Source organism: Lactuca serriola, chromosome 7 (assembly GCF_051521515.1).
Source record: "Lactuca serriola cultivar US96UC23 chromosome 7, Lser_US96UC23_V15, whole genome shotgun sequence".
Lineage (NCBI taxonomy): Eukaryota > Viridiplantae > Streptophyta > Magnoliopsida > Asterales > Asteraceae > Lactuca > Lactuca serriola.
Genome location: NC_136414.1, coordinates 82,785,517 through 82,808,021, shown reverse-complemented (window position 1 = coordinate 82,808,021; position 22,505 = coordinate 82,785,517).

Here is a 22,505-nt window from a genome sequence, read left to right as displayed (position 1 = left end):
AATTGCCATTTTATAAGCAATTTCCTTAAACACCCCTTATAGACCAGCTTCGTGAATGAGGCCTACTAACGGTAAGACTGACTTTTACTCATACATATATATAATGTTAGACTTTTAATGTTATATATATAGTATAGGGTGTATTTTACACTTTTAAAACATTAGGTGGTCTAATTTAACAATTATACTTTTAATTCAATTAAATTGTAAACCTAAACTTTTATGGATTTATTAAACCTCTTTTAATTATACACTTTAATTAATTAATAAAACCATAAGGGTGTGATTTGAACTTTTTCAAAACTATACTAGAGTTTTAGAATTTAACATTCCTAATTAAACTTTTAATCAACTTTTAAATTCCAAAACTTGAGGGCGAGTTTTGAAACATTTCAACACATTAGGGTTTAGAATTTAAATATACATCAAAATTAAACTATTAATCAAAATTTAAATTCCAAAACTTGAGGGCAAGTTTTGAAACCTTTTTCAAAACATTAGTGTTTCAACTATTTAAATTTCAAAACAACAAAACCTTTGGGTTCAAATTTAAACTATAAAACCTAAAGGGGAAAATATGAAACTTTTCAAAGCACAAGGATCCAATAACAAATAATCTAAATTAACATTTAATTACATAATTATCCATATTTGATTTATTTAATGATTTCTTGCAAAGCAATTTACCAATTAAGTCAAAATAATTAATTAATTATCACATAAGGAAACAATTATCTTATTAATTGATAAATATCTTCAATTAGATCAAGAATATAGTCAAATATATCATAAAATTGGATTAATATTGATCTAATATGATAAGGTAACTATCCATAATCAAAAACAGCAAGAAATCCCGGATATACCTCTGTCTGACGAGTTGACTCGTCGAGTCAGGCTTGGACTCGTCGAGTCTGCATGGACTCGGCGAGTTCAACTATGGACTCGGCGAGTCCAGCCTCCAGAAACACAAAAAACGAATTTTTTGAACATGTAATGCATCAATACAATTGAAACCGGTCTAGTCTCTGATACCACTGATGGGTTTTGGTCATAAGACATCCTATGCGCTCATACAAACCCTAATGCTTGGATCTAGGTTTCTCTATTGTACATGCTTTGAATCCAAGACTATAAACCCTAATTCTAGCATATGGAAATTGATATTAACATATAATTAGGTTTAAGATGTTACCTTGATTGTTATGTAGTAATAACAATCCCAATTCCTCCTTGAATTGACTTTGGAAGGCTTATAGTCACAAGTGTCACTCCTCTAATGGCTTACAAACACCAAGAGCAAATGGAGAAGGTATAAGGAGAGAGGGGAGGTATTGAATTCGTTCCTAAGAAGCCTTAGGGAAGGTCTGGCCGAATTCATGAGTCAAGGGGTGTTTATATAGGTGTAGAGATAGGGTTTCAGTCATTATCCTTATCTAGTTGCTTATCCACCAAGCAACCCATAAGATAATCCTTGAATCCTTATCATAGTCGAATTCTAAGGCCTTATCACCTTAAATTCGTCCAACCTATTAATAAGATAATCCTTACCTTATTTTGTAACTATCACATAATTACAATTCAGCCCCTCTAGTTTAATTAATTACATTTGATCACAAAATTAATTCTTAATTAATTATTGACCAATATTAATTAAACAAATATGATTTCTCCTTTAATATATTATTCTTATAACATATTAATAAATCATAATAACCTCTCTCTCTATTTATTTCTCCAATCAAGTTGCTTTGGTGAAGGCAACCCAAAAGGACCATGCACCATCGGGTCAAGTACATACCAAAATAGTTATGGACTTAGACACTAATCCAACAATTTGATCCTCCATGTTTTAAATGTTTAAAACTTGTCCTCAAGTTTTGAAATTTATGTTTTGTGATTAAAAGTTTTAATTTAGACAATTTAAATTTCAAACCCTAGTTTTTATTAAAAGTTTAAAATACAACCTTATACTAATATAATATTACAAGATTAATATATATGTATAACTAAAATGCTAGTCTTATCGTTAGTAGGCCTCATTCATGAAGCCGATCTATAAGGTGGGTATAAGGTTGCGGCCTATAAAATGGCGCTTAATGGGTGTACACTCACACCCACCGCTTGCTTGATCGGTGGAGGGTCGTTAGCCGAACGGGTAGGATAGGGCAACCTCATCCTCTCATTAAAAGTATAATATGAAATACAAAGTAACTATACATTTTTAAAATTTCCCAATCTTAGTTACTTTAGGAAAAGTGAATTGATGCAATCCCATGAAATTACACTTTGCACCCTTGCTAAGAAGTTAGTGGAGTGTGTGTGGTTTACCGGCACACTAATTGGTTCTAAGCAAAGGTGGCAAAGGGTGATTCATTGTTTATCATAGTTCGATGGAGCGTGTGTGGTTTACCGGCACATCGAATAGGTGATCGTTACAATGAAGGCACCATGTGAATTTTCATGGTAATTCACACCCACTTTGTGATCATCGGTATCCCAGTCACAAACAAGAGGGGCATATCGAGATTTAAACATGTCATTGAATAGTTTCAATGAATCTCATCCGAACCTAGGAATTCTCAATACATTTAGGACTTAAAGTAATGTTATGTTGGTGGAGAATTAGTGAATCGTCATTCACTTACCTTCATATTATTTGCATGTTAGATTACGGCATCCCTTTTCTAATATGTAAATATTGTTGTTGAATCCTAGCCCTAATTCTTATTATTGGGTGATAATTAGGGATTCATATTCTAATCTATCTTTGTCCTTTCTATTTGTAGATGTCGAACGCAAACAACGCTGCTGCTAGTTCATTCACATTGATGAGCCTTTGTCAAAAGGTCACCTTCGATGGGACGAACTTTAGCGAATGGATAAGATACATTCGCACCATTGCTCGCTATGAGGATAAGGAGTATGTCCTCGATGAGAAGCTCGAGAAAATCAACCCTGAAATCGCTACTCCGGCTGAAATGACTGCTTTTGAAACTCACGAGCGAGATGCAACGAAGGTACATTGCATCATGATAGCCACCATGAACTCCGAATTCCAAAAGTCCTATGAGGACATGTACCCGTACGAGATGCATCAAGACTTATTGGAGAGATACCACCAAAACGCGAGACAAGAGCGTTATGAGATGTTCACTAACATGATTTCCGCTAAGATGGGTCATGGAGAGTCTCTTACCGTGCACCTGCAAAAGATGCAAAGGTATGTCGACCGCCTTCGCAAGTTAAATGTTGACTTTGGAGAAGACTTGGCGATCGACATGGTGCTTCACTCTTTGCCTCCGAGCTACAATCAATTTAGGATGACTTACCACATGAACAAAGAGGAGGTCACCCTAAGCAAACTCCAAGGTCTCTTGAGGGTCGCTGAGAGCAACTTCAAGGACAAGTCTATTGCACCAACTCCCAATCCGCCCACTGCTCCTATATTGGATATTGGACAAGGAAAGGGGAAGAAGAGGAAGGCTTCGTCAAAGAACTATCGTAAGGTTAAAGCCCGAGATGGTGCCTCTTCTAGTGGGACCAAAGTTGATCCTGCTAAACCCTTCCCTAACCCGAAGGAGGCAGAGTGCCACCACTGCCACAAGATAGGACATTGGAAGAGAAGCTGCCCGGAGTACCTGCAAGCCATCAAAGAAGGAAAGATCAAGCCATCTTTCGCAGGTATATACACAATTAAATCTAACGATTCTAATCATGTTATTTCTTGGGTTCTTGATACCGATTGTGGTTACCACATCTGCTCTAATGTGCAAGGACTAAGAAGAAGTAGGGATATGGAGCAATGGAGGATCAATCTAATCATGGGGAACAGAAGATTGTCACCTGTGACCAAGATTGGAGTGTATTCTTTAGTGCTTAGGAATAGTTTATGTTTAGATTTGAAAAATTGTTGCTATTCGCCAGAAATGGCTAGAAACATCATTTCATTTCATGGTTTGTTTAGACAAGGTTTTAGATTTTCTTTTAACAATGAGAATGGTTCTATTTTAGCTTATCTAAATGGTGTCTTTTATTTTGAAGTTATACCATGTAATGGAATATATGAAACTGTTATGATTGTTGATAACTTAGGAAATGATGTTTTGAACATAGATTCTTCCAATAGTATGGATAGAGCATCCTTGTGGCATTGTCATCTTGGACATGTCAACAAGAAACGCATAGCCCAACCCCAAAAGGATGGAGTGTTGGAGTCATTCGACCTTAGGGAAGATGACACGTGCGAGTCTTGTTTACTTGGAAAGATGACTAAGTCACCCTTCACAAGTACATGTGAAAGGGGTGAGGGTCTGCTGGACCTAATACATACCGATGCATGTGGACCGTTTAGATCAACCACGAAGGATGGGAACCGCTTCTACGTGACTTTTACCGATGACTATAGTAGATATGGGTATATCTACTTAATCAAGCAAAAGTCAGAAACTTTTGAAAAGTTCAAAGAGTTCAAGAATGAAGTGGAGAATCAATTGGGCAGGAAAATCAAGATGCTTCGATTCGATCGAGGAGGAGAGTACCTAAGTCTTGAATTCCATGATTATCTCAAGGAGTGTGGAATAGTTTCACAATTGACGCCACCTAGGACACCACAATTGAATGGTGTGGCAGAGAGGCGTAATTGAACCTTATTGGATATGGTTCTCTCTATGATGAGTCGTGCTTCACTATCTATCTCTTTTTGGGGGTATGACTTAGAGACTGCCGCCCATATCCTTAACCGAGTCCCTACTAAGAAGGTTGCCAAAACACCTCACGAGATGTGGACAGGGAAAGCTCCCTCGTTGGCACATATCAAGGTTTGGGGTTGCGAGGCTTTCGTAAGACGAGATACTCACGACAAGCTCGAACCTCGTAGTGAGCGATGTATTTTCATCGGCTACCCGCATAAATCCTTTGCATATCTCTTCTATAGACCGAAGGACAATGTTGTCTTCGTTGCGAGGAGAGGAGTTTTCCGAGAGCGAGAACTCATAAGCCAAGGAGACAGTGGGAGGCAAATCGAACTTAAAGAGATTCAAGAGTCGATAGATGAAGGAACCTCTACCGCTGGCATTCAACCCGAGGAGGAAACTCCGGTTGAACCGATTGACGAGTCCTTACCTCTTAGACGTTCCGATAGAGTTAGAGTTCAACCCCAGTTTTATGGTTTTCATATTACTACCGAAGGGGACACGTATATTAGTGATGGTACACTAATAAATCCTGATGAACCTAATAGCTATAAGGAAGCAATGGCAGGCCCGGAGTCTGTGAAATGGAAAGAGGCAATGGATAGCGAGATCCAATCCATGTATGATAACCAAGTTTGGAATTTGGTTGATTATGTGCCCGGACGTAAGACCGTTAGGTGCAAATGGATCTTCAAGAAGAAGACCGACGTGGATGGAAACGTACACACATATAAAGCGCGATTGGTCGCGAAGGGCTTTACTCAAACTCCCGGAGTTGACTATGATGAGACCTTCTCACCAGTTGCGAAGATAAAATCTATTAGAGTGATGCTAGCGATTGCCGCATTTCATGATTATGAGATTTGGCAAATGGATGTCAAGACCGCTTTTCTTAACGAAAAGTTGGCTGAGGATGTTTACATGGCTCAGCCAGAGGGGTTTGGGGATCCGAAGCATCCGAATAGAGTGTGTAAGCTTGAGAAGTCCATTTATGAACTTAAGCAATCGTCTCGCAGATGGAATCTTTGCTTCGATGAGAAAGTCAAAGAGTTTGGATTTGTACAAAGCGAAGATGAATCCTGTGTATATGTCAAAGCCAGTGGGAGTATAGTAAGCTTCCTCGTTCTATGTGTTGATGACATATTGCTCATAGGAAACGACATCCCGACTCTGCGGGAGGTTAAGTCCTGGCTCGGGAAGTGCTTCGCTATGAAGGACCTCGGAGAGGCTTCTTACATTTTGGGAATAAGGATAGTAAGAGAGAGAAGTAAGAGACTAATAGGACTTAGTCAGAACACTTACTTAGAGAAGGTACTAAAACGTTTTAGTATGGAAAACTCGAAGAAGGGAGAATTACCGATACAAAGTAATGCCAAGTTGAGTAAGACTCAAATTCCGAGTACCGAAGTTGAAATAGCAGAAATGAGCCGAGTACCATACGCTTCCGCAGTTTGCTCAATCATGTACGCTATGACTTGTACTCGCCTTGATGTATCCTTTGCTTTGAGCATGGTCAGTAGATATCAAGGGAATCCTGGCAGAGCCCATTGAATTGCGGTGAAGAATATGCTTAAGTACCTTCGGAGGACGAAGGAATGGTTTTTAGTCCTCGTAGGGAGTGATGACTTGAAGGTGCGAGGGTATAGTGACGCTAGTTTTCAGACCGACAAGGACAACTACCGTTCACAGTCGGGCTGGGTTTTTACCCTGCATGGAGGAGCAGTGACATGGAAAAGTTCCAAACAGGAAACCGTAGCTGATTCAACGTGTGAATCAGAGTACATTGCAGCGAGCGAAGCGTCGAAGGAGGCAATATGGATGAAGAACTTCATTGGTGACCTTGGAGTTGTACCTGCCATAAAGGAGCCCATGGAGATTTTATGTGATAATGAAGGAGCAGTTGCCTTGACCAAGGAACCGAGGGATCATGGTAGATCTAGACATATCGACAGAAAATATCACTTTATTAGACATCGTGTAGAAGGACAACTCGTAGTGAAGAGGATATCATCGGAAGATAACCCAGCAGATCCGCTTACAAAGGGACTGAGCAGGGTTAAGCACTTGCAGCATGCTAGGAGTATTGGGCCGAAGGATGATATTAGCATAGATTAGATAGTAGTAGAAACGTGTAATAGATAAATGTAATTAACATTTGATGATTAAATAAAGGAGTTTTATTTATAAGTAATGTTATTGTCTTATGTTAATTGTTTAACTATTGTTTCATTTTGCATGTTTTGACTTCCAGAATAATTGAGTTTATTAAGAATAATCGAATTATTCAAATTGTCCACAATCGTTCATATGTTGGAAGTAGATATGAATGAAGATTGTCGTGAATTGGTGTGTAGATTGTCTAAATGGTATTAGACATAGCAAAGGGTTGTTGCAACGTTCATGAGTGCTTATGAACTGGTTTTGAGTATTGGAACAAACCCATGCTTGCTGGAATCACCTTATGGAATATGATATAAAAGGGTGATCGCAAGACGATAATATATATAGTCTTAAAACCTAGATATATGGTTTGTTATTTGTTAATTGGTTGTACATTGATAATGCGAAAACGCATCAGTAACTCGGTGTTATAAAACGCATTGTTGTGTATAGTTGATTAATGAGTAAGTAAATGCATATAAGTTGAAGTTTATTTGTAACTTTTATCCTAAGAAGGTAAAAGCGATATCTCGGCCGCTCGATGATTTGATTTGACTTATGTGTCGGGCCCGGTCAGAACTGAATTGATGTGTTCGATTAAGTTCTATGTCAAATAAATCAGAGATCGAGAAACCTAAATGCTAGACTAATAATTCCATAGAATTGTCAGCATGATATCTAACAGAGGACTGTACGATCCCTTATCTAAAGGACAAGATTGATTAGATTAGAGTTTGACAGCGTCTTTGAGAGCTACGATTGCGTATCGGATTGTACTTGTGCATATAGTTACTAGACTTATCCAAGTGGGAGACTGTTGGAATAGTGTCTAAGGATGCAACTATATTAGGCAAGTATTTGACCCGGTTGTGCATGGTCCTTTTGGGTTGCCTTCACCATAGCAACTTGACAGGATGATTTATTATGAGAGAATAGATATTATTAATATATTATGGGAATAATATAAAGAATAATAATATTGTTATTTGATTAATATAAGTCATAAATTAATTAGTATTAATTTGGTGACTTAAAGAGATTAATTAAATAAGAGGGTATAAACTGTCAATTGTTTGATAGTTACACTTTAGACTGTAAATCCTTAAGAGATAGGGATTGGACGGATTCTAGAGCTTTGGATAGCTCAAAATCGTCCAAAGGTTATCTATGGTAAGGATATGGATTGCTTTAAGGAAAGATAATCCAACTAGGGTTTAAGGTGAAACCCTTAAGGAGTCTACAAGTATAAATAGACCCCTAGAGCTAAGGGGGTTGGCATCTCTTCTCAAGTAACAAAACCCTGGCCGATTTCCTCCTCCCCTCTCTCTCTCTCTCAAATCATCTTCATTGCTATTTGGTGTTTGTAAGCCATTAGAGGAGTGACAATTGTGACTCTAGAGCTCCAAGACAACAAGATCAAACAAGAGATTCAAAGGTGAACTTCTAGATCTGATTTTGTATTGTTTTATACCTAATTAGTTATTAGAAGTCTTGGATTCAAAGCATGTTTGATTAGAAAGCCTAGATCCAAGCATTAGGGTTTTGCATGCCCACATAGGAAAGTTCTTATGGCTAAAACCCATCAAGACCGTTGGGTGCAAATGGATCTTCAAGAAGAAGACCGACGTGGATGGAAATGTACACACATATAAGGCGCGATTGGTTGCGAAGGGCTTTACTCAAACTCCCGGAGTTGACTATGATGAGACCTTCTCACTAGTTGCGAAAATAAAGTCTATTAGGGTGATGCTAGCCATTGCTGCATTTCATGATTATGAAATATGGCAAATGGATGTCAAGACTGCTTTCCTTAATGGAAAGTTGGCTGAGGATGTTTGCATGGCTCAGCCATAGGGTTTTCTCGATACGAAGCATCCCAATAGAGTGTGCAAGCTTGAGAAGTCCATTTATAGGCTTAAGCAAGCGTCTCGCAGATGGAATCTTTGCTTCGATGAAAAAGTCAAAGAGTTTGGATTTGTACGAAGTGAAGATGAATCATGTGTATATGTCAAAGTCAGTGGGAGTATAGTTAGCTTCCTCATTTTGTATGTCGATGACATACTACTCATAGGAAACAACGTCCCGACACTGCAGGAGGTTAAGTCCTGGCTCGAGAAGTGCTTCGCTATGAAGGACCTCGGAGAGGCTTCCTACATTTTAGGAATAAGGATAGTGAGAGAACGAAGTAAGAGACTGATAGGACTTAGTCAGAACACTTACTTAGATAAAGTACTAAAACGTTTTAGTATGGAAAATTCGAAGAAGGCAGAATTACCGATACAAAGTAATGCCAAGTTGAGTAAGACTCAAAGTCCGAGTACCGAAGCCGAGATAGCAGAAATGAGCCGAGTACCATACGCTTCCGCTGTTGGCTCAATCATGTATGTTATGACTTGTACTCGCCCTGATATAGCCTTTGCTTTGAGCATGGTCAGTAGATATCAAAGGAACCCTGGCAGAGCCCATTGGATTGCGGTCAAGAATATCCTTAAGTACCTTCGGAGGACGAAGGAATGGTTTTTAGTCCTCGGAGGGAGTGATGACTTGAAGGTGCGAGGGTATAGTGACGCCAGTTTTCAGACCGACAGGGACAACTACCGTTCTCAGTCGGGCTGGGTTTTTACCCTGAATGGAGGAGCAGTAACTTGGAAAAGTTCCAAGCAGGAAACCGTAGCTGATTCAACGTGCGAATCATAGTACATTGCAGCGAGCGAAGCGTCGAAGGAGGTAACATGGTTGAAGAACTTCATCGGTGATCTTGGAGTTGTACCTGCCATAAAGGAGCCTATGGAAATTTTCTGTAATAATGAAGGAGCGGTTGCCTTGACCAAGGAACCAAGGAATCATGGTAGATCTCGACATATCGACAGAAAATATCACTTTATTAGACATTGAGTAGAAGTAGGACACCTCGTGGTTAAGAGGATATCATCAGAAGATAACCCAGCAGATCCGCTTACGAAGGGATTGTCTAGGGTTAAGCATTTGCAGCATGCTAGGAGTATTGGGCTTAAGAATGATATTAGTTTAGATTAGATAGTTTTAGAAACTTGTAATAGATAAATGTAATTGACATTTGATGATTAAATAAAGGAGTATTATTTATGAGTAAACTTACTGTCAGATGTTAATTGTTTAACCATTGTTTCAATGTGCATGTTTTGACTTCCTGAATAATTGAGTTTATTTAGAATAATCGAATTATTCAAACAGTCCACAATCGTTCATATGTTGGAAGTAGGTATGAATGAAGATTGTCATGAATTGGTATGTAGATTGTCTAAATGGTATTAGACATAGCAAAGGGTTGCTACAACGTTCATGAGTGCTTACAAACTAGTTTTGAGCATTGGAACAAACCCGCACTTGCTGGAATCACTTTAAAGTATATATATATATATATATATATATATATATATATATATATATATATATATATATATATTATATTGTAAGTGATTGCAAGATGATAATATCATATGGTCTTAAAACCTAGATATATGGTTTGTTATTTGTTAATTGGTTGTACATTGATGATGCGAAACCGCATCAGTAAATTGATGTTATAAAACGCATTGTTGTGTATAATTGGTTAGTAAATAAGTAAATGCATATAAGTCAAAGTTTATCTGTTACTTTAATCCTAAGAGGGTAAAAGCGATATCTCGGCCGCTCGATGATTTGATTTGACTTATGTGACGGGCCCGATTAGAACTGAATTGATGTGTTCGATTAAGTTCTATGTCGAATAAATATGAGATCGAGAAACTAAACGCTGGACAATGATTATGTCTGCGTGATGTCTGAACAGAGGACTATACGATTCCTTATCTAAAGGACAGGACTAATAAGATCAGAGTTTGACAGCATCTTTGAGAGCTACGATTGCGAATCGGATTGTGCTTGTATATATAGTTACTAGACTTATCCAAGTGGGAGACTGTTGGAATAGTGTCTAAGGTTGCAACTATATTTGGCAAGTATTTGACCCAGTTGTGCATGGTCCTTTTGGGTTGCCTTCACCATAGCAACTTGATAGGATGATTTATAATGAGAGAAGAAATATTATTAATATATTATGAGAATAATATAAGGAATAATAATATTGTTATTTGATTAATATAAGTCATAAATTAATTAGGGATTAATTTGGTGAGTTAAGGAGATTAATTGAATAAAGGGGCATAAACTGTCAATTGTATGATAGTTGTATTTTGGGTAGTGATTCCTTATGGATAAGGGGTGGACGATTTTAGGGTTTGGAAGAGCCTAGAAATCATCCAAGGCTTATCATTAAGGAGATTGGATTGCTTAGGGCCTAAGTTATCCAATTAGGGTTTTAAGGGTGAAACCCTAGGAAGCTCACTAGTATATATAGACCCTTTGGGTGAAGAAAATCAGCACTCTTGCATCTGAAGAAACCCTGGCCGATTTCTCTCCCTCTATCTCTCTCTCTCTCTTATCATCCTCTTGCTAGTTGGTGTTTGTAAGCCATTAGAGGAGTGACATTTGTGACTCTAAGCTCCAAGGACAAGAAGATTCAAGCAAGCAATTCAAGGTATTCCTTTAGATCTGTTTTCATATGTTACGATTTGAATGTTTACACTAGATCTATCGATCAAAGTCTTGGATACATTGCATGTTTAATTAGAGAAACCTAGATCCAAGCATTAGGGTTTGTATGTGCACATAGGAATGTTCTTATGGATCAAACCCATCAAATACAAGTTGAAAAATTATAGTTATTGTATCAATCATGTGATAAATAACTATCAAACAAATGGATTTCTTATACTTCAAGATGTTTATCAAACAAACTACTTCAAAACATTTTATCAAACCCTTTCATATATGCTAAACTCTTTATCAAACTCTTTTAAACTTATATATTGTCTAAATCATGTCTATACAGATATAGTTATATAAATAAGGTTTAAAGGGCTTAGGACTGATAACTCGCTTTATTTCCTGTTCCTTGTTTGATTGTGGACTTAGGGTATCGGTTGTTTGTCTGGGGGTCATTTAAATCTTAGTTATATATTATGTATATGTGTATAGATATAAAAGTTCTTATTTCAGTTCAACACCTTTGGGTAGCAAAGGTATACAAACATACCCAGTCATTCAAACAATATTACTAGTAAACTATAATATGTATAGTTTAGAGGTCTACTACTCACTATTTCTAGTGCAATGAAACATACAAGAGTTAGTTCAAACATACTATAACGAGAAACAGAAAGAGCATACTATAATGAGAAACAAGGAGGAACATACTATTCACTAAACAAAGAGAACATACAATACACTAGAATAGAGAGAACATAATATACAGATACAAGAATACTATAACATTAATGTGAGCCACTACTTCATGGCATGGCAATCTATTGTTGTGTCACATTTTGTAACCAGAGTCTCCTGGAGGGAGAGCGTCCTACACCTTGTTGCTAGCTACAGTGGGACCTGCAGGTCTACGGGTGACGAATGTCATACCATTTCGACGTCTTCGAACGTCGTGTTTTACTAGTCGATCAAGCATGGTTACAATCATATCACATTTTACCTTAATTAACAATTGGTTTAAGGTAGTTAGTACAACAGTAGTTACTATATACAATACTATGGAACATCATTATTTTTCCCATTGCATTCACTTTTTGATCTTCTCACATAAATGGAAATGTAAACTATATTTTGGTAATGATAGTCATACTTGGGAAAAACACTCACTTTTACAAACAAACAACATACAGAACATTCGAGCTTTGGTAGAAGGCTACATTTCTAGTAGAAAATATAGGATTTTCTAAGAGATACAAACATTTACTACAAACACTCACAAACATTTACTACAAACACTTACAAACATTTACAACAAACATTTTCAAACACTTTCATCAAACTTATATAACAAATGAAACTAAACTACTTATGAACTCACCAGCTTAAATGATGATCCTCTCTTTCAAAATAACTTGTATTCTCAGGTCACCAGTAAACAGGTACAAATGGCCAGGTTTTTGAGAAGACGGAGCACTTTCAAGACTCGCCTATATTTTTATTATTCATTTTTGGTGTCTTATTATTATTACACAGAACACACTTGTATTGAATTATACTATTAATGCAATGGATGATGTTGTTGCTTGTTTACTACTATGCATTGTTATGATAATGTACATGACGTCCTCCGCCCCCGAATGTTTCCGCCAAGTAGGTTTGGAGGTGTGACACACACACATGTATATACACACACACACACAATAGTATCATCACGTCGCGGTGGTGAAGAGGTCACACTGTGGTAATCAATCGGTCTCCGACGTTGCCACATATCGTGGCCTTTTGCCATGTGTCATTTTGCGATTGACACGCGTCCCAGTGACTTATTGATTGTCGCTCTATGTTGAACACTATTCCTCATCGCAGTAGCCGCAATGTGACCAATAACTTTGACTTTTGTTGACTTTCTTAAAATAGCAACACACTTTCATCTCAACTTCAAACGGCCATAACTTTCTCATATGAACTCCATTTTTGATGATCTTTATATCCATGAAATTATCTCTATAAGGTCCACAACACTCCTCAATTGTATTTTTCTAAATAGCATTTCTCAGATTAAAGCAACTCCAAGCTTTATTTCATCTACTCATCTAATATCAATTTACATCTCTCAAAATAATACCTATTATGAAAAACAGGTGTTACATCATATGTTTTTAAACTAAAGTTATAATACATACAAAGAGCCTTTTATAAAAAGCAAGTCTATGTCGTCCACTTTGAAAGCATCGTACGTGACTTATATAAGATTATGGGGAAAAGGTCACCTGACCTTTGGTATTATTTTTTGATGGCCAATGTGTATTCCTGATTTCTATAACCAAGTTATAGCTAATTTAGGGAAGAGCGTGGGACGGAACCGATGCCGAACTGTCCCGTTCCTAATTTTCCGAATACCGAATTTGATCAAAAGTTAATCCCGAGTACCGAACCGAATTAACATCATCGATACCGGTACCGGGAATGATACGGTATTAGTACCGGTACCGGCGGTACCGATTCCCGAATTTCATGTATTTATAGTACCAAGTACCGTCCCATATTTTTATATTTGGTACGGTTCAATACCGGTTCCGGTACGGTACCGGTATAGGATCGGGATTTGGGACAAACTGCTCATCCCTAGGCTAATTACACATGTTCCTCAAACTGAATATTTGTTCGGAAATCTGTTATTAAAAAGGTCACATAAGAAATAAAGATATGATGCATACATGGGATCAAACATGTTAATTAACATAAGTTATTAGCGATCCCATAACGCCGAGCATTATATATTAGAATATGATTAATAATTGTGACATAAGTTATTAGCAATTCCATAACACTGAGCATTATATATATATATATATATATATATATATATATATATATATATATATATATATAAGAATATGATTGATAATTGATATCTACATTGTTAAATTTAATGAATGGGAAAAAGAATACCTAACAATTTATTTGTTTTGCAACTTAGATCCTATTATTTGGATTTTTGATAATTAATGTTTTAGAAACTTAAAGAGTATTAATTATTGAAGATTTAAATATTAAAAATACTAAAAGGATTATGTTAAATTTTGTAGATGAAAATAAAATCCACAATCATTACCATGCATTATTTTTCTCTTGCTGATCTATAAGATATAGTGACTCAGAGTAAATAATTATGTTTAAGCTCTCATTAATCTAGTAAGCTATTACAAAGTGGGTATGTAATAATTCTCTTACTAGACTAATCTTACATGTAGTTCTTACATAAAATGGGAGGCACTCACTTTGTATTTATAGGAAAGGCTAAACTCATTACACATCCAAAGAGGGTAAGCCACATCCACAGAAAACTTTGCACCTTAACATTCTATCATCAAAGTTAGGATTGAATGTATCGACTTCAATGTTCAAACGAGCTCCAAGTGATCAAGACCCAACTCCCCCTCGAAAGTAACACCGATCTTTAAATCCTCTATGAAAAAGAATATATGAGAAGCTTTAAATACCCATTTCAACGTTCTCCCCCTTTTTATAATAAAAAAAATGATTATAAAACCCATAAGAGTATGAGAAGCGCTCGAGGAATAAACCATACAAAACTCCCCCTCGATGTGAAACAAAAATGAAACCATGAAAAACAATCACGAAAAGCCGATGAAAAAAATATTCAAAAGTTGTGAAGATTTCGACTTTTGGGTGAGAGTTGCAAGAAATTCGAACATTGGGTAAAAAATGTCATTTTCACAAATACTACAGGAACCTGTTGCGAAAAATCAGCTTCAAATGCAAAACTTTACCCCAAATAAGAAATTGGGTATAAAGTGTCATTTCGCATAAGCTTCAAGGACCAAATTTGTAATATATCCAATACATTCCATAGATTGCAATTTTTTCAACTTCTGGGTGTAAAATGCTAATTTGCTGAAACTATAAGGACCATACTAGTCGAACTCAACCTTGATTTTCAACCCAGTCAAAGCAATTTAGATTTCGACTATCAAACCCAAAACACGTTCAACTCGAACTTAACAACTAACACCGTCGAAATCTATTTCAACTCCAAGCAATGTATTTCGACTCCAAGTAAAACCAGCGAAATCAACTACAAAAAATCACAGGTACCAGTCAAATTCGACTCTAAACATCGTGAATCAAGTTTCGACTTCATCAGTCGAAATTAACAACAACACGAATCAAGTCTCGACTTGAATCAAGATTCAACACCATCGAAAATAAATCTCTCAACTCGAACGACTCCATATGTTGTTTCATCTCGATCTCAAGACGATTTATTTTGATTTCAAGTAAGCCTAAATCCATATGCGAAACCAAAGTTGTGAACTCTCGATTCCAAACATTCACAATATCAAAAATCAAATACTCCAAATTCGACCACAAATTCGCTATCGAGTATCGACCACCCAAAATCAACCACTCATAGTCAGCCATTCAATGTAAGAACTACCAATTAAAAGATCTAGAACTCATAATTGAAAATCAATTACGAGAATTGGGAATTTATACCAACAATTTCATATTCCCATTCGATACCATTTTTTACTTCAATTCACTGAATCACAAACGAAATTCGATTATGACTTTTCCTTTTCGTAATTTCTCATCAATACATCTAAACAAGTCGATTTAACCATAAGAACCAAATCACTTTGATTTCTTGCATTTCATTAACATGAACCCATAGAAATTGATTCTGATTCGACCTAACAACCCTCACAATTCTAATTTAGATTTTTGTTAGTTTGGCCATCCATTGAACTTCAAGAACATATTTAATCAGACATCGTACCAAAATCCATCAATTATGAGCTCATGTTTCACATCGAAAAACACCACATAATTACAAGAATCAATATTTTTCGGATCAAAATCGATTTACGAGGAAACTTTCTAGTTCTTTGGCTGTTTGAAGAAATCACATCTTTTCTCATCAAGAAAATTTGATCGGCAATTAAAACACAATCGAAATAAGTGAAAATCAGATTTCTTCTTCCTAATCGAAAAATGAAATCAGTTAAGATTAACAATAAAGAAAATTGATTTAGAGAGATATTTCTTCAGATTTGAATGAAGTCAATAAAAGAACGATGAACATTGAACTGTAAAAGACTTTGGGCTTGATGTGATCAGTAAATGATTTAATATTTTGGCTTTGAAATCAGATCAATGAATAGTAAGAAGATCGAGATTTAGGCTTAACTTTGGATCAATGAACAATGAAAAGATTATAATTTTGGTTTTGGGCATGATCTATTGAAACATTTTATTGGATCATAACAATTGGGTTGATACAAATTTGATCCAAACGAGTCAAAACGATCAAAAATCAATAACGAAAGTACGAATTGAAAATATGATTGAATTCGAATTACGAGAAAACCTTGATCGTTCATCAACAGATATTCAAAAACAATGTATCGAAATCATGAACTTTTCTGGAATCTATTTGACAATTTGAGAAACCTTTTTGATAATCCTTTTCCCGTTTGCAATGTATGAATTGATCATGGAAGATCTTGGTTCCTTGGTTGGAATTAAGAAATCTCCAAATTGCACATTGTACCACCCATGATGCACATTGTACCATCCATGAAATTTCTTCTCATTTCTCCAAGATCTAACTTCATCTTCATAACAAATTTGAGATTCTGCAATAATTTTAGGTTTAGAATTCGATTCCATAACAGAATTTGATGATTTTTGCTTTGGAATCCAAATTTTCTTCATTGATTTCGGCTTCAAAACGATATTTGAAGAATTTTGTTTAGAAACTCAATTTCTCTTGTTTTTATTCTTCATCTTTTTCATAATTTTTTGGATCGTGAAGATTTGAATTCAAGAACAAATTCATTCCTCACAACTTGAACTTGGCTACTTTGAATCAAATCTTATGGAGTTTGATACATTTGAACATCTAGGATTAAAGGTTTTCTATATGGCACCATTCCTTCGAACGAATCATAAGAATTCAAGCAATCATGAGTTTGAATTCCAATTGAGCAAACGAATTTCACAACTTCATGAGAATCATATTGAATTCATTTATCTTGAACTCCAAGAACATCATGAACATGATAAAATTCTTCAAGAACATCCTTATGATCTTCAAGAACATCTGGATAAATTGCAAGTTCATTGAAACCATATGTAGTAACATCACAACAAATTCAACTAATGATTTCATCTTCTTTCTTCTTCCTTCTTCTCTCATGATAAGTTGCAATAAAACGATTAAGTAAAACCTTATGATTATTATGATCAAGATGATAACCAATCATATTTCCACATTTATCTTTTTCACCACAAGAAATGGGTAAATATGATTTAAGATACCTAGTAACCAAAGAATAGAGAAGTTCTTCAAAAGTATATGAATATGAATGACCTCCTTCTAATACAAACCATTTATCACAAATTGTTTCTTCCATTTCAAATCCAAAAATGAAAAGATCACAAAAATTTGAATATTTTTAGCGACAGAGAGTGAATTTGAAAGAAATCTCTAGAGAAAGAAAGCAAAATTGTTCAAAATTCTAGATAGAAAGTGATTTCGACATGAATTTTAAAGAGAGAAAGTGAAAACACATGAATTCTTGAGAGGGAAAATCGAATTTGAATCAAGATCAAAGAACAATTCGATTTCTAGAACCAAAAACACTCTAAAAAACGAAGAACTTACACCAATTTGAGATTCACCAAATCATGTTGTCATCATGGATCAATTTCGTGAAGACTTCAAGCACACTTTAAGAACACCCGCTCTGATACCAACTGTAGTGACCCGGTTATGATGACAATGGCGGAAAATGTAAAGATTAAGTGAATCAATCCATCATGAAGAACATAAAGAGTAAATAATTATGTTTAATCTCTCATTAATCTAGTAAGCTATTACAAAGTGGGTATGTAATAATTCTCTTACTAGACTAATCTCACAAATGGTTTTTGCATAAAATAGGGGCCACGCACTTCCTATTTATAGGAAATTCTAAACCCATTACACATCCAAAGAGGATAAGTCACATCCAATGAGAACTTTGAACCCTAACACAAGAAATATTAACATTTGAAGAATATAATTTCAAAGAATGGTTTCGTACCTTGAGGGATATTCATGAAGAGGATCAAAAATTATATTTTACTAAAGACCATATTCCTGAAAAACTTTCTATAAGAAATAAATTTGAACATGATGCCTAGTGGAAGCATCATTGTGATGCTAAATGTATTTGACATCATATTGAGAATAGTTATTCATGACTTTCAAAAAGTCTTGGAAAACTTAGAAGCATATCAGATGTTCCGTCAAGTTAAGCAGATGTACCTTCAGAATGGTAGAACCGATTTCAAACATATGCCAAGCATTGGAGGAAAGCAAGGCTAAAAAGAGTCACATTGTATGCTCTAAGAGGACTGTACTTCATGGAAATGATGCCACTAGGCCCAAGAAATCCATAAATGACCTTAAAGATGGATCTTGTTTCTATTGTTAAGAAATAGGACACTGAAAGAGGAACTGATTCCCTTATTTGAGAAATACTAATCGGATCAGTAATTCAGGTATCTATAAGATAGAATTGATACTTTGCATTTAACACCAGAGTACTTGACACTTTATGTTAATATAATATTTGTAAATGTTTAAAGATATTCAAGAAGAGTAAGCAGTTGAGAGAAAACAAGTTGGAACTTCACTCTCGGAGTTTATTATTTATGTTTTGATCATAAAATACTTGTATCGTATAACAATGTTTTCTTTGAACAATGTATGTTTGAATTTAGATTGACTAAATTTATGTCTCAGTTAATAATTATATGATTGATTATTTAGATAAGCGTTTTTCATAACGATTACATTCATATTTTGTAATGATTAATTCTTATTTCGAGAGCTAGATCCCTTAATAGAAATATAAAGTAAATATCAATATTTTCTAAATAAAAATTCTATAAGAAAACTCTTTAGATTCAAATATGATTTAGACACATGTTTATAAGAGAAGACAAATATATTTGGTGCCTTAATCTTGCTTGGTGGATAGTTGTAGAGAAGCTCTGAGCTATTTTTACACTTCATCAAATTCCAAACTTCCATGAGAATAAAATTTTTCAGATGGTGTAATATTTTCTATCAATGGTTGATTTATTATTCCTATGATTGCAAAATGATCATTGATGGGTATAAAATGGTTTTTCAAGTTTTTAACGCTTCCGTTGCCATTTTTAATGTTTTTTTGAAAACGATTTTGAATAAAACCCTACACGGTTTCCACCCACACCGCCAACATTAGGGTTTGCAGGTGTACGGAGAAGATGAATAGATCTCATAAGGGTGTTTCTCTCTCACTGACGCAGTCTATAACGTTGATGGTGGTGGCTACAAAGTGGACGGAATTTTTAGATCTAGATTTACTGGAGATTATGGTAGGTGATGAAAATGAACTCCGTGTGTGGGTATAGTGAGGACGATGAATGTCCACCATATGAGTTAGAAAATGAGAGAGACGTAAAAGGATGACAGATCATATATGTGGCGAACAGGGTTGTGTTGGTGATGAAGTGGCTTCATCTCATCATCATCAGTGTTGATAAAGATGGAAGAGGGGGTATTTTTTAAGTTAAAGAAAAGGTAAATTAAATTAATTTAGGTATTATAACAATTTAAAAAAACTGGAAAAATTATAACGATATAAAAGTAATTTTAAATGTATAGAAACCAAAATCATTAAAAGTATCTAAAATTGAACTATTATGCACCATCAAATTTTTTACTCAAAACCATAATTTTTCTTAGGGAAATGACTTAAAATGACAAACAATAATCCAAAATTTGTTCTTTAGGTCACTAAACGTTTACTTGTATCTAATAAGCAAACCAATTTTTTTTGAAACGACAAACTATCCTACTCCTAATCTAATCTTAAACATCACATATGTCTCCTAGTGAGACTTGAACTCATGGTCTCTCATTTGAGAGAATCACTCCTTACCGCTAGGCTAAAGACACTTTGGTAAGCAAACCAATTTTTTATTTTGATTTTGAAATAAAACGATTACAATTTTCAAAGGTTAAAGTGACAACAAAAATCATCATTGTCCTTTCCATGTCCGATTAAAAGTTTATTGTAGTCATTTTTCTCAAATCACAACTTCAAATGGATTGATTTTTACCAATTAAATAGGAACCTCACAAAGTTATTTGGCGTTGCTAACGATTATCAGTTGTGGTTTGAGAAAAATGATTACAAGAGGCTTTTAGTTAGATGTGGCAAGAGAAATGAAAGTGTTTGTTGATATTTTAATTGATAAAAATCGTAATCGTTGGTATTTTTCAAGGTTATAAAAAGTTCGACGTTATGTCGCGTCATGGCTCAAAGCTTTGTACTTGACGCCACGCTTTAACAAAAAGTCGTCTTAAGTCATTATATATATATATATATATATATATAAAAGAATAATAGTAGAATATAAAAAATAAAATTATTTACTATATAAAAAATAATCTCCTTACGTCACACTTTACAAATGACGTGACTCGCTATGACTTATAAAAGCTTCAGGCTTGATATTGTCGCAAACTCGCAATGTCACGACTAATACTAATGTTATTTTGAATCTTGGTATTTTTAAACCAAAATAAAAAAGTTTATTTCTTTATTGAATGCAATTAAAATTTTACAGACCTAAAGAACAAATTTTGTGTTATTAATTGTCTTTTTAAGTCATTTCCCTATTTCTTATAACCAAAAAACTATTTTGCAAATTTGTATTATTATTATTATTATGATTATTATTATTATTGTTATTATTATTATTGTTGTTGTTATTATTATTATTGTTGTTATTATTATTATTATTGTTATTAGGGATAATGACTTGAAAGGATAACAGACTTTTAGTTTTGTTTACATTTAGTCACTGAACTTTTTTCATGTTTGATTTACCCATGAATTATTTGAAATTTTTCACATTTTACACCTATGACCGGTTATAAGGGTAAAACATGAACAATTTCAAATAATTCAGGGGTAAATCAAGCACGAAAAAAGTTCAATGACTAAAAGTGAACAAAATTGAAAGCTCGTTACCTTTTCAAGTTATTATTCCTATTTTAATATATTCATGAAGTCAATAGTCAAAACTAAGAAACGGTTTAACATGCTATAAAAATGAAGCCATCGAGCATTCATTGTGCTTTCTTGGTTGTGCTTGTTTTGGTCTATACGAAGCTACAAACTTGTAACATCCCAACGATGATGTATTTTCAATTTTAACCCTAGTATGAAGAAATATTATATTTTGGCCCTTGTGTATGAGAAAGTTTGCAAAATGACCCATAATGGCATTTTTTTTAAATATTAGGGTGGACTCATGTCCAACGTACTCCTAGAGTACGTGGGGCGTACGTGGGTGAGCCACAAACCCTAATTTTTAGGGTTTGGACTCTATTTAAACATCCTTAAGTCCCCAAACTTACCTTTTTTTCATTAGCCTCCAGCTTACCTTTGTCCTAAACAAACCTTAATCTATTTTTGATTCATGTTGAGCTTTGAGTGTGTGTTTTGGTCACCTTGAAGGAGAGAGGAAGAAGAGAAAATCATCTTAGAGGAGTAAGACTCTTTGGATCCAGAATCTCATCATCATTTGTCATCACCTTGAGGTAAAAAGCTTTAAACTTGATGAAAGATAAGAATAGATCTAAGTTAGCCTTGAATTTGTGTCCTTTTGGTCCCGATAGTTGGCTATTTTGAGTATGAGTTATTTCAATCCATTCAAGACGTTCTTTCAGACGTTTTGAGGTGCTTAGAGGCATAAAAATGTGGACTTGATCATTTATTCCCTCTCATGCATGTGTTACAAGGTCTTAATGGGTTAAGTAGATAAGGGTTTTAGTATTAAGCACTTTTTGGCCATGCAAGACCATGAAGTTGGAAACTTTATGGTCAAGGACGCTATTTGGGGCTTGAATCTAACTTTGGACGTAAGGACTAGATGTATTAAGCTCTTAATGAGAAAAGAGATGATCAGGTGCATACGTTAGGCATACCAAGTGGTACGCTACGCGTAAGC